Consider the following 14264-nt stretch of genomic DNA (forward strand, 5'->3'; position numbering starts at 1 on the left):
TAAAACAAGATTTTGAAACTGTACAAAATAATAATAATAATCACTATTATTTGAGATTTTAGAAGGAATGTGTCTTTCTACGGTGTCTTTATATTACGGATATTTTCGGATATTCTAGTAATAATAACAATTATGACAATGATAATAAGAATAATCTTTTAACGCATTCTAAATTGAAAAAGATTTTGAACCTGTACATAATAATAACAATAATAATTATTATTTGAGATTTTAGAAGGAATGTGTCTTTCTACGGTGTCTTTATATTACGGATATTTTCGGATATTCTAGTAATAATAACAATTATGACAATGATAATAAGAATAATCTTTTAACGCATTTTAACTGAACAAGATTTTGAAACTGTACAAAATAATAATAATAATCACTATTATTTGAGATTTTAGAAGGAATGTGTCTTTCTATGGATGTCTCTCTATGGTGTCTTTATTACGGGTATTTTCGGATATCAGGGGGTCACAATACTTTTTGAACATTTTTTTTTAAATTTATGAATATTGTGTTTTTCTTTGAAACCATAACATACACACATTTCGCAAACAATAATTTATTTTCAAAATCTTAAAATATTGCCCACATTTTTTATACATTCAAAAAATTCAGGGAAATTTCAATGTTTTAAAATTCTTAAGGCTTTTTTATTTTTGCATTTATTTAAAAAAAGGTTTTTGCTAAGCAATCACAATATTCATCTCTAAAAATCTGTGCATTCGTTTGTTTATATATGTATTGGAACAGTTTCTGTGATTAATTATGTAAAAAATCGTAATTTTTTTGAAAAAAATTTTGTTTTTAAAGGTATAACATGCTTAAAACATATAAGTAGTTTATAAAACGCTTATCCAATGCACAGTTTTGTTAAATATATTATCCTGACTGCAAAAAGTATTATTTTAGAGCTGTATTGTTAATAGAAAAAAAACCTTAGGGATTCTAATGACATGAAAACACAAAAAAAGAAAACGATCACCGAGAAAAAGCGATTTAAAGTTTTTCTTTTGCATAAGAACACATAGCGAACATGACCTAAAACTACTCGTAACTTTTTAAATATTTGAACTGAAGCGATGAAACTTTTTCCTTGTGTTTGGAATAATTTGTAGTTTTGAAATAAGCTATAAAATATTTTTTGATCGTTTCATCATTTTTGAGGTACTTTGATCCCTTAAGAATTTTTCTGCTTCAGTTTTTAATGTTGTGTTTGTTTACCTTCTTCCTTTCTTCTTTTTAAAATTTTATTCATGGTTTTTTAAATTTTTTTTGAAGTGAAAGTTTAAGTTGCTCAGTACTCATCACGAAACGATGCGAATGATGGCAACTCAAAACGAAATTTTCTACCAAGACTCAGGGGAAAAAAGGTCGTTCAATTGTTGTTCGAAAACTTTCTGCGAAGAGCATTTTTCATATTCACGATTTGAGCAATTTGTTCTTGAATTTAGAATAGTTCTAACTCTGCATCTTGGATCCATGGGGAAAGTCTTTGAAGCAGGGAGTCTGCAAAAAGGATTTTTATTTAAATTTATTGTTTAAGGGCACTGTTGAACAACTCAAAGCATTTTGACACTCATGCCCCATGGGAAAAATTTATAAGTTTTTATCTGAAAGTCGGAATTGATAACATATGTTAGTACCGAAATATGGAGGAAATTTTAAAGATTTTGAATTCGTGTTCGCAGTTTTGTTTCAAGCAACCGAAGAGAATTTAGCAAGAAAAATCAAAATGCATTTCCCTCTAGTCTAGACTAAACATCGACGAAATGATGGGGTGGATCAAAAGAAAATGAATTCAAATCACTAAAGTTTTCTTGATCTAAATGATTACTGAGCAAAAAAAAAAAAAATCAATTTGAATTTCGACATCTTGAATTCAAATTATCTTTTTCGCAATCACGAGTGTGTGTGTGTGTATGTAGGCATTTGTGTTTGTGTCCAGGGATGAGTGTATGGGTAGTTGTGTGTTTGTGTGTGTAGGTGTATGTATGTATATATGTGTGTGTAGGTGTATGTATGTATATGTGTGTGTAGGTGTATGTATTTATATATGCGTGTGTAGTTGTATGTATTTATATATGCGTGTGTAGTTGTATGTATGTATATATGTGTGTGTGTAGGTGTATGTATATATGTGTGTGTATAGGTGTATGTATGTATATATGTATGCGTATGTCTGTATGTATGCGTGTGTGTGTAGGTGTATGTATATATGTATGTAGGTGTATGTATGTATATATGTGTGTGTGTACATATGCGTGTGTGTGTGTAGGTGTGTGTATGTATGCGCGTGTGTGTAGGTGTCTGTATGTATGCGTGTGTGTAGGTGTCTGTATGTATGTGTGGGTGTGTGTAGGTGTATGTATATATGTGTGTGTGTGTGTATGTATGCGTGTGTGTGTGTAGGATATGGACGCAACCTCGAGACGGCTTTCGCTAGAGGATCAGCATCGTGAGCAGCCGGTCGACGGTGATGCTGCAGAGGGTGCTGGCGGGAAAATAAAATGATAGAACCTCAAAACAGTCAAATGAAAGCAATAAGCAATCGTGATTGCTCAAAAAAAAAAAAAAAAAAAAAACTTTTCAAAATGAAGAAAATTAAAACTTGAAAATAACACTACATGAAGAAATAATAATGAATTTTAATGTAAAACTTGCATTCAAACATTATCTTTTATTTGTGGCAGTAAATTTGTACCGTAAAAAAAAAGATCTGTGACCCCCACTTCACCCAATCAACTCTAATTTGAATTCTGGAACTTTGAATTCAAATTATACTTTTCGCAATCACGAGTTGCGACAAGACAATACTCATAGGAGTTATTGGTTCTAGAAACAGCTCCCCCCTCCCCCAAGCATATTCCTACTCCTGGTTGATTACGTGTGTAAAGTTGAGTGTGTGTGTAGGCTTACGTGTGTGCACGTAGGTGTGTGCATGTATGTGTGTAAAGGCGCGCGCGTGTGTGAGTGTGAATGTGTAAAAGCATAGGTGTGTAGGACTTGGACGCCACCGTCTAGCAGAAGTGAATTCTGGGGGACAGTGCTCAGGACCAGAGGAGTGGGTGGAGCCTGTGTGGGGGGGGGGGGGTGGGGGTGCTGCTGCTGAGGCCCTTGTTCTAAATTGAAAAAGGAACCACAACATCAAGGATGGTCAAGTGAGAACAATAAGCAATCGTGATTGCTCAAAAAATCACTTGAATTTTTGACACCTTGAACAAAAATTATGTTTTTTGCAATCATGAATGGCAATAGGAGCCTACTCGTTGTGCTTATTGTTTCTACAAATGGAATGGAATGGAAATGGAGAAGAAATTCGCGCCCGTCATATTATGACTTGTAGTTTTATAAATTAGGTAATACGAGGCATATCTAATAAAAAAAGAAATGGTAGAAAGGTTGCGGTATCAAAGATATGGTTGTAAAAAAGCAGTCAAAAACTTTGTACTATGGAATGAGTAAAAAAGACAACAACGCGTATAAAGTACAAATAAAGTAGTATAAAAGAGTTAAAAAACTCAGCCCTCTTTTAACTCTTTTATACTAATTTATTTGTACTTTATACACGTTGTTGTCATTTTTACTCAAAGATATGGTTATTATGGCCAATATGCACCCGACCAAAATGCTCTTATTACAAATATTGTATTTAAATCGTATACGATTATGGTACTTTTTATTTCTTATCACTTTTCAATGGTGCGAATTAATATCCTGGAAATTTTGTATTTAGACGATGTTTTGCTATTAATTTTTATCTATGCAGGTGTCTTGCATGAAAACACGTGATTTTGCAGAAAAACACCGTTTTTGCTTCATTTTACAAGAAAGGAAGTATTGTATTCGCGAAAAAAATTTCACTCAAAAAAATCGGCTTTCATTTCCTTTTTTCTCACCCCCAAATGAATGTTGAGTTTTTTTTCAACCCGACCACTCATGGATATATGCCTAGGAACCTACAGACACCCGAAATATCCATTTTGACGATCCCCGAGTTAATGACAACGAATTTTCTCGTGACGTCCGTACGTACGTATGTATGTGCGTATGTGTGTATGTGTGTATGTATCTCGCATAACTCAAAAACGGTATGTCCTAGAAAGTTGAAATTTGGTACGTGGACTCCTAGTGCGGTCTAGTTGTGCACCTTCTGTTTCGGTTGTATTCGGATGCTTCAAAGGGGGTCTTTTGCCCCTTTTTGAGGGGAAATCATTGTTAATTTCGATGTAAACTCAAGTGGTGTTATAATTTGTCGGACAATTGGCGATATATCGCCAGTCTTTTGGTCGCCAAGTTTTGTCGCCAAATCTGCGACAAATTTGGCGATTTTTTTTTTTAATTTTGAATTGAATCACATTACAATTGTCAATAATGGGGAAATGACATGAAATTGGAGAAAAAGGAAGTCATGTGATGCACACATCAGCTCGTTTAATATAAAGTCTGCTTGAGTTAAACCTTGAATGAACGGAGACGATTTGTAACCATGACGGCGAAAATTAATCTCTCTGGATAAATGTTAAAAACAAAGAGCTACCTTTATTCTCGTCGTAATGGTAATCTGATAAATTAGACCAACCGTCAGGTGAATACAATAAGCAAATTGTGATTGTTCAAAAAAGTGGAAAATTGTCACTTTTCCCCCCATGGGACAAATTGAAATAATAAATACCTTTCTAATGAGTATTTTCTATTCAATTATAAAAAAATATTTTTGATTAAATGTTGGGTAAATGAAGTAATGAAAGAAGAAACGAATGGAAATTGAAGCAATAAAAGGATAAATAAATCAAATATATTGTTACAAATTCTGTAAATATTAATTATTTTTGTGATTAATTTGTCGTAATCTAGCGAAATTCGGCGTTTACTAAATTATCTTTCATCTAAAATTATTGTAGCAACGTAACCAGTAAATAGTTTCTTGAAATGAATATACAGCCCCCCATTCATTCGGCCGAAGTATATGGTCCCCTCGTTTCTGAATGATAAAATTTGTGAATGGAAAATAAATAAAATAACGGTCTACGGTTTTCGGGAATCTTGTGGAATAGTTGAGAGTTCTCTTTGGGTGTGTATAAAAAGCCGTTACGCAGGATAAAAAGTGGGTTTCGATTGAGAATTTGTACTGAGAGTGTGTAAGCTCTGTTTATTGCGAGGCATTTCGCTGTGTTGTTTTCGTATTTGGAAGTAAATACGTGTGTAACCGTTGAGTTTACGGTGTTGAGTGATATTTGCTTCATTGCTGATGATTCATTTAGCAGTTGTTGACCATCTTTCCTGTACATAATGTAAATAAATTTCCTGTGATTCTCTCAAGAACTGTGTCGTCCTTTCAAGAAAGTTGGAAGTCGCACCGGATCCGTTACAATATATAAGAAAAAATGAATGATTAAGTAAATAATTGAATGAATGTATGGTTCTAACAGCTAGGCGCCACTCGTAAAAATATTCCATATCTCACCAGGGAGGCGCGCCCTACAGATCGGAAACCACTGGGCTAACACCTAACCACTACGCCAGGCTCTTTTTCATTTCCAGCAGAGAGTTAATAGTAAAATAAATATTCAGAAGGAATAATTACACTTGGTAAACATTCGTGAAGTATTTTACAAGCAAATAGAACCTATTGTAACGGATCCGGTGCGACTTCCAACTTTCTTGAAAGGACGACACAGTTCTTGATTAAGAATACAGGAAATTTATTTACACTATGTACAGGGAAGAGCGTCAACAACTGCTAAATGAATCATCAGCAATGAAGCAACTATCACACAACACTGTAAACTCGAGGGTCACACACGTATTTACATTCAAATACGCAAAACAAAACAGCAAAATGCCTCGCAATAAACAAAGCTAATACACTCTCGGCACAAATTCTCAATCGAGACTGACTTTTTATCATGCGTAACGGCTTTTGATACACACCGAAAGAGAACTCTTAAATATTCCACCATCGAAAAGTTTCCACGACATTCCAACTGCTTCTCGAAAATCGTAGACCGTTTTTTTTATTTCTTTTATTCACAAACCTTATCAATGAAAAATAGGGGACCGTATACTTCAGTCGAATGTATAGGGGCTGTCTATTTATTACAGGAAACTATTTACAGGTTACGTTACTACAATAATTTTAGATGAAAGATAATTTAGTAAACGCCAAATTTAGCTAGATAACAACAAATTAATCAAAATAATTACTATTTACAGAATTTGTAACACTATTTTAACTGATTATTGTTTCGTCTAATCGATGCAGAATTTTGAAAGGGGGGCATCTTTTCTTTCATGCATGTCCGCAGTGTATTGCTCCCTCTTCAGTTCGCTTACGTATTTTTTTTTAATTAGGGCTTGAATTCAAAGTAGTATTTTAAAAAAGAATTTGTAGATGGAATTTACCAAAACATAATGCCGAACGGTTTAATTCGACATCTTTTCTGTCCTCACCTTAATTTTTTTGTTTTCCCATAAAATGTATTCTGTTTTCAAAAAAAGTGTTCGAATTCTGCGTTTGAAATAATTTAAAGTTGAATCGCGTGTCTGGTATTAGAAAATAGATGTCGACGTACGGTTAGGTTGTCCTCCCTTCTAGACATTTTGGAAACTCTGGATGAAGATCCGCTTTCCCATATTCACCAATGATCCGAATCCATTGGAACCGGACCCAATTCGGATAATTGGAGTGTGTCCGAAAAATATTTTATTTTAATTAATTATGGAATGCATGCATAGATATATAAGGAGTGTGCAAACTATTAGCAGGAATTGAAAAAAAAATTTTTTTGAGCAATCACGATTGCTTATTACTTTTATTTGACTGTTTTGGCGTGCTATCATTTTATTTTCCCACCACCACCCTCCGCAGCACCACCGTCGACCGGCTACTCACGATGCTGCTCCTCTAGCGAAAGCCGTCTCCAGGTTGCGTCCATATCCTACACTTACGCGCATACATACACTCACCTACACACACACATATACATATGTACATCTACACACACACAAACACATACACCTACACACATACAGACACACATACACACACACACCTACACACTCATGCCTGCACACAGACACAAACACATACACACACATGCACATACCCCCACACACACATACACACAACTACCCACACACTCATGCCTGCACACAGACACAAACACACATGCCTACACACACATACCCCTTACACACACATACACATACCCCTACACACACATACCCTACACACAAACACACATACCCAACACACACAAACACACACGCCTACATACACACACTCGTGATTGCGAAAAACATAATTTGAATTCAAAATGACAAAATTCAACTTATTTTTTTTATTTTTTCCATTCTTTTCATCAAATTGTTTCATTCCACCTGTTATTATCATTGCCATTAATGTTAAAGATATTTCTGGGATACCTCGAATTTGTTACCCTGCGAATTCCGCGCGTCAGAATTATTACTACAAGTTGGGGATTTTTCCGAGCACACAAAGTCAATAATCCCCACGACGCGGATAATCCCTCGCGCAAGGGGACATTTTCCGCGTACAATGCCGAAAGATGAGGTTCTCATCCAGAACCCCCCCCCCCCCCCAACCCCTCAGAACACACAACTCCGTTAATGAGACTGTTAATTAAAACACATTAAAATGCTCGTGCAAAGTGGGCTCATCAGAATGGGGGAGGAAGCGGGGAGGCTGCGATGTGTTTGTCACTGTAAAGTTGGTTTCCTTTGCGATCTTTTGGAGATTTTTTTACTTCCTTTTACAAAAAAGGAAGTATTGTATTCGCGAAAAAATTTTCACCCAAAAATCGGCCTTCATTTCCATTTTTCTCACCCCCGAATGAATGTTGAGTTTTTTTTTCGACCCGACCACACGTGGATATGTGCCTAGGAACGAACAGACGCCCGAAATATCCATTTTCACGATCCCCGAGTTAATTACAACGCGTTTTCTCGTGACGTCTGTATGTACGTATGTATGTGCGTATGTGTGTCGCATAACTCAAGAACGGAATGTCCTAGAAAGTTGAAATTTAGTACGTAGACTTCTAGTGGGGTCTAGTTGTGCACCTTCCTTTTTGGTTGCATTCGAATGTACCAAAGGGGGTCTTTTGCCCCTTTTTGGGGGGAAATCATTGTTAATTTCGATGTAAATTCAAGTGGTGTTATAATTTGGCGGACATTTGGAGATATATCGCCAGTCATTTGGTCGCCAAGGTTTTTCGCCAACTTGGTGACAAATTTGGCGATTTTTTCTTAATTTCTTTTTTAATCTGGTTTTAATTTGGCCACTGTTGGTGATATTTAGAGAGTAAACTATTGAGTCACATTAAAATTACCAATAATGAGAAAATGACATTAAATTGGAGCAAAAGGAAGTCATGTGATGCACACATCAGCTCGTTTTTCTTTTAAAAACCAACAAGTAATTTCGAGCGGGGGGGAGGGGTGACATTTTGTGCTCTGGTGACCTTGATACGAAAAGTTGGATATTTTGAACAGAAAGGGAATTTTTTGTACTTTCGAAACGAAAAAATAACTTTGTGTAACAAATCAACAGGATGAAATATAACGATCGAAATCCATATAGGAAGGGGGGGGGGTCTACTTGCCCCCCTCCCGGCTCCCTAACACGAGTCTGCAATCACGTGTCTGTAATTTATTTTCACTCAGAATCCGCATATACAACCAGTGTTTGCAGATTTTGGGGTTAATGAGTCGGAGTCAGGAGTCAAAAAATAGCGACTTTATGTCGAAATCTAATTGTCATAATGATTTAGTTTTCAATTGATATATCTGCTAATTATTTTCGGAGCTAATTATTTTGTGACATGATCTGCTAATTATTTTGTGACATGATCTGCTAATTATTTTGTGACATAGCCAAACATAAACGGGAAAATGACGAAAATATCATAGCCATACTTTTGGAACCAAAATGGCGGAGGAGTCGGCTCAGCTCACGTTGCGGTCTCATACGGCAGGCGGGTCACGTCCACGCCAGACAGCGAGAAAAATCGGCCTTTGTTTAGAATGGACGAGAGAACGTCGGGGGCCTTTAATGGTTGACATTTTGTTCTCCGCCGAAAGGCAGAGCGCTTTTATTTTCGGTTTCTTGAAGAATTTCGGCTCTTACGTTTGCCGACTGCACTCGAATATTAAGCGTGGCGGTCATTCGTTGGGGTCGAAGAGCCCCTCCCCCCTCACGTCTCGGAAGGAGCTTTTGCGTCCGAGGGAGTCTGAAGGGACTGCATTTCATTTTCAGGCATGTCTCGGTGATAATTTATAATAAGTAGTAGTGGTACACGCACGGCTTTGCCTGTGGTAGAAAATGAAAAGGTCATTTCGTTCGCCTGTATATTTACTAATAATCGATGATGAATTTCTCGCCAATTTGCTATGTTCATTTGCTCGCCCATGGTCGCATAGGGTAGTTTGCTAGTCCACGTTATGATAATTTGTTCAGTAAAATTTTCTTAAAATTGTTCTTACCCTAGAGAAGTCGCGTTTCCTTTTGTTACGCTAGTGCTAGCGCTTCGGTCTTTTCCCCGCCGTAGCGATCCGTGAGACGAAAGCAGAAGAAAGGAAGTGCCGGGGAGAAAATGACACCTGACTAGGATGGCGCGCTATTGGTCTAAATGACCAACATACATTTCCACCGAAGAAAATTCCCAGAACTAAGTGCGTGGGCTGGGGAGAGTCTGACCTTCAGCTACACAGATGGGCCCCATTATTGGAATAAGGGGTGGTGGGATAGAGCGAAATATCTGGTAACGGGCGGGGAATCGACCAAAGCGCGACTTGTGTAGGGTTAATGGATGATGAATTTCTTGTCAATTTGTTACGTTCATTTGCTCGATCACGTTATGGTCATTTGCGCTCGTCCACGTTATGATAAGGGTAAAGTGTTCTTAAAATTGGAATAGAAAAAGAACAAAATCGAATCTTCGAAAAATCGCTTCGAGGTGCACACTAGGGTGGTTCAAAAATACATGTAAAGAAAAGTTTCTTCTAGATACCGGGTCGCTCCTCAATATTTTTAGACCTGTGGATAGCAATACACTGGAAGAATGTTAGTAGTTGTGCTTCCTATTTCAACAGAAAGAGAGTGCTCAACCCCCCCCCCCAAACTTCAATAGTATGGGGAGGGGGGTTAAAAAATGCGTCCAACTGAAAAATCATTGCTACATACTATGACATACACTAGAAATATGCATATACATGGCAATAAAACAATTATTTAAAAAAAAACTGGTAAAAGGAAATATTTCTAAATTTGTGGCATAAAAGAAAATTAATTTGAATTTTGACATCTGGAATTCAAATTATGTTTTTCGCAATCACGAGTGTGTGTTTGTGTCTGTATGCAGGTGGGTAGTTGTGTGTATGAGTGTTTGTGGTAGGGGGGGATTTGTATGCGTGTGTAGGCATATGTGTTTGTGTCTGTGTGCAGGCGTGAGTGTGTGGGTAGTTGTGTGTGTATGTGTTAGTGTCTGTATGTATGCGTGTGTGGGTAGTTGTGTGTGTATGTGTTAGTGTCTGTATGTATGCGCGTGTGTGTGTGTGTGTATGTGTGTGTGCGTGTGTGGAGGTGTATGTATTTGTGTGCGTGTGCGTGTGTGGAGGTGTATGTATTTGTGTGCGTGTGTGTGTAGTTGTGTATGTATGTGTGTGTGCGTGTGTGGAGGTGTATGTATTTGTGTGTGCGTGTGTGTGTGTGTGTATGTATGCCCGTGTGTGTAGGACATGGATGCAACCTGGAGACGATTTTCGCTAGAGGAGCAGCATCGTGAGGAGCTGCAGAGGGTGCTGGCGGGAAAATAAAATCATACGAACGCCAAAAACAGTCAAATAATAAGCAATCGTGATTGCTCAAAAACATGGGTTGTCCTGTTTTGAAGCTGAAAAAAAAATTTCGTCAAAAAAAAAAAAAAAAAAAATATATATATATATATATATATATATATATATATATATATATATATATATATATTAATTTGAATTTTTGGCATCTTGAATTCAAATCATGTTTTTCGCAATCACGAGCGTGTGTGTGTATGAACGCGCGTGTTTTTGTAGGCGCATGTGTGTGGGTGTGGGTGTGTATGTATGCATGTGTGTGCGTGTTGTGTATGCAGTGCGGTGTGTTTACGCGCGCGTGTGTGTATTAAGCGTTCGTGTGTGTACGTATGTAGGCATATGTGTTTGTGTCTGTGTGCAGGCATGGAGTGTGTGTATGTGTGTATGTAGGAGTGTGTGTTTGTGTCCGTGTGCAGGCATGAGTGTGTATGTGTGTGTATGCCCGTGTGTGTAGGACATGGATGCAACCAGGAGACGGCTTTCGCTAGAGGAGCAGCATCGTGAGGAGCCCGTCGACAGTGATGCTGCGGAGGGTGACGGGGGGAAAATAAAATCATAGGAATTCAAAACCCTAAAGTGAGAACAATAAGCAATCGTGATTGCTCAAAAAAATAAAATTATTTGAATTTTGACATCTGGAATTCAAATTATGTTTTTCGCAATCACGAATGAGTGTGTGTGTGTGTATGTAGGCGTGTGTGTTTGTGTCTGTGTGCAGGTATGAGTGTGTGGGTAGTTGTGTGTATGTGTATGTGTGTGTAGGCCTGTGTGTGTATGTTTGTGTGTGTGTATGTGTGTGTATGTGTGTGCGTGTGTATGTGTGTGCGTGTGTATGTGTGAACATTTGAGTCATTTGTAAAATACTTATCCAATGCAGAGTTTGTTAAATATATTATCCTAATTGCAAAAAGTATTATTTTAAAGCTGTATCTTTAATGGGAAAAAAAATCCTTAGAGATTCTTATGACACGAAAACACAAAAAAAAAACGATCATCGAGAAAAATCAAGTTAAAGTTTTCTTTTTGCAAAAGAACACATAGCGAGCATGGCCTAAAACCACTCATAACTTTTTCAATATTTGAACTAAAGCACTGAAACTTTTCCCTTGTGTTTGGACTAGTGTTTAGTTTCGAAATAAGCAATAAATTTTTTTTTTTGATCGTTTGGTCATTTTTGAGGAACCCCTTAAATTGTATTTAAACTGACCCAAAAAAGGAACCTCCCCCCCCCCATGCCATGGGAACAGTGGCGCACACAAGGGAGGGGTCCAAGGGGTCCGCACCCCTCCCATAGATCTTGTTTCGTTTTCCCGAATAATTACCATTCTATGTTTTTTGTACGTAGAATAATTTCAAACAAAGGCAGTTTTTTCAGTGAAAAAATAATAATCTTTAAATAATAAAATAATTTAAAGATTAAAAAAATATATTGTGAACTTTTCCTGCAACGAATTGCCTGTAAGAAGCAGAATGATGATTATAAATGAACACTGTAATAAAACCATGTTTTTAGCTTTGTAATTGCGGACTAAAATGAGATTCAATGAACTTGAATCCATTTTTTAATTATGAGAAAAGTAAAAGCCTAAATTATTTTGCTTTCTGGTTGTTTATTTAAGTATATTTCATAAAATGAGGTTTTTTTTTCTTATTCAATATTTTTTTGAGCAATCACGATTGCTTATAGTTCTCATTTGACTGTTTTGATGTCCTATCATTTTATTTTCCCACCGACACCCTCCGCAGCACCACCGTCGACCGGCTCCTCACGATGCTGCTCCTCTAGCGAAAGCCGTCTCCAGGTTGCATCCATGTCCTACACACACGCGCATACATACACAACTACACACACACACGCGCACATCACACAAACACATACACACATACACACGCAAACACATACACACACATACACACATACAAACACTTACACACACGCATACATACAGACACCCACACATACACACACACACACACAACTACCCACACATTCATGCATGCACACAGACACAAACACATATGCCTACACACACATAAACATACCCCCCCATCACAAACACATACACACATACACACACAAACACATACACACATACAAACACTTACACACACGCATACATACAAACACCCACACATACACACACACACATACACAACTACCCACACATTCATGCATGCACACAGACACAAACACCTACACACACATACACATACCCCCCCCCCCCCAACACAAACACACATACCCCACACACAAACACACACGCCTACATACCCACACTCGTGATTGCGAGAAACATAATTTGAATTCAAGATGTCAAAATTCAAATTACTTTTTAATTTTTGTTTTGCTGTTTTTCGTTCTCAGAAATCGGTAAAATCAAGTCAGTATGTATGACGGCGTATTGGGGTTATAATATGAGAATGAGGTTTCGAACTTGGACCCTCCCCTTGCAAAACTCCTGTGTGCGCCACTGCATGGGAAAGAAACCTGAATTTGTCAATCCGGCGCAAAAGGAACAGCCGTCTCGGAACGACAAAACCCCCTCCACGACTCCTCAGCCGACCCTCGGAAATCTTAATTCCCGCCTCGAGTGCGCGGCAAAGCGTTCCAGTTTAATATCTGCGAAGCACAAATGCTCGGAAATTCCCAATTCTGGGAGCGTGTGAAGTGCGATTACAAGACGTCATCTCCCGGAGAACGATCGATTGCGGGATGAATGCTTTGCCGCGCATTTTTCGCGCTCGATCCCCCTCGAGTCATCTTTCGGAAATGTGGAGAGGGATAACAGATTAATATAAATTTTGTGGAGATATTTCTTAATTTATCGTCTGCCGGTATTTCATTCTTGCACCTGTGAAAAATATCGTCCGTTATCAGAAGCCAATATTGTTAAAAGAAAATAAAAATAAAAATAATAATAAAAAAATTAATTTGAATTTTGACATCTTGAATTCAAATTATGTTTTTCGCAATCACGAATGTGTATGTATGTAGGCGTGTGTGTTTGTGTGTGGGTGGGGTATGTTTGTATGTGGGGGGTATGTGTATGTGTGTGTAGGCATGTGTGTTTGTGTCTGTGTGCAGGCATGAATGTGAGGGTAGTTGTGTGTATGTGTGTGTAGGTGTATGTATGTTTGTGTGTGTGTGTGTATGTGTGTGTGTGTGTGTAGGACATGGATGCAACCTGGAGTCGGCTTTCGCTCTAGGAGCAGCATCAAGCGGACCCGTTCGACGGTGATGGTGCGGAGGGTGGCGGTGGGAACATAAAATGATAGGACATCAAAAACAGTCAAGTGAGAGCAATAAGCAGTCGTGATTGCTCAATAGAATCGCGGTTGTTTCCAAAATTTTAAAAGTATTTTTTTCTGAAAGAGCATGCTTG

The sequence above is a fragment of the Uloborus diversus genome, unplaced genomic scaffold (genome assembly GCF_026930045.1).
Source record: "Uloborus diversus isolate 005 unplaced genomic scaffold, Udiv.v.3.1 scaffold_15, whole genome shotgun sequence".
Lineage (NCBI taxonomy): Eukaryota > Metazoa > Arthropoda > Arachnida > Araneae > Uloboridae > Uloborus > Uloborus diversus.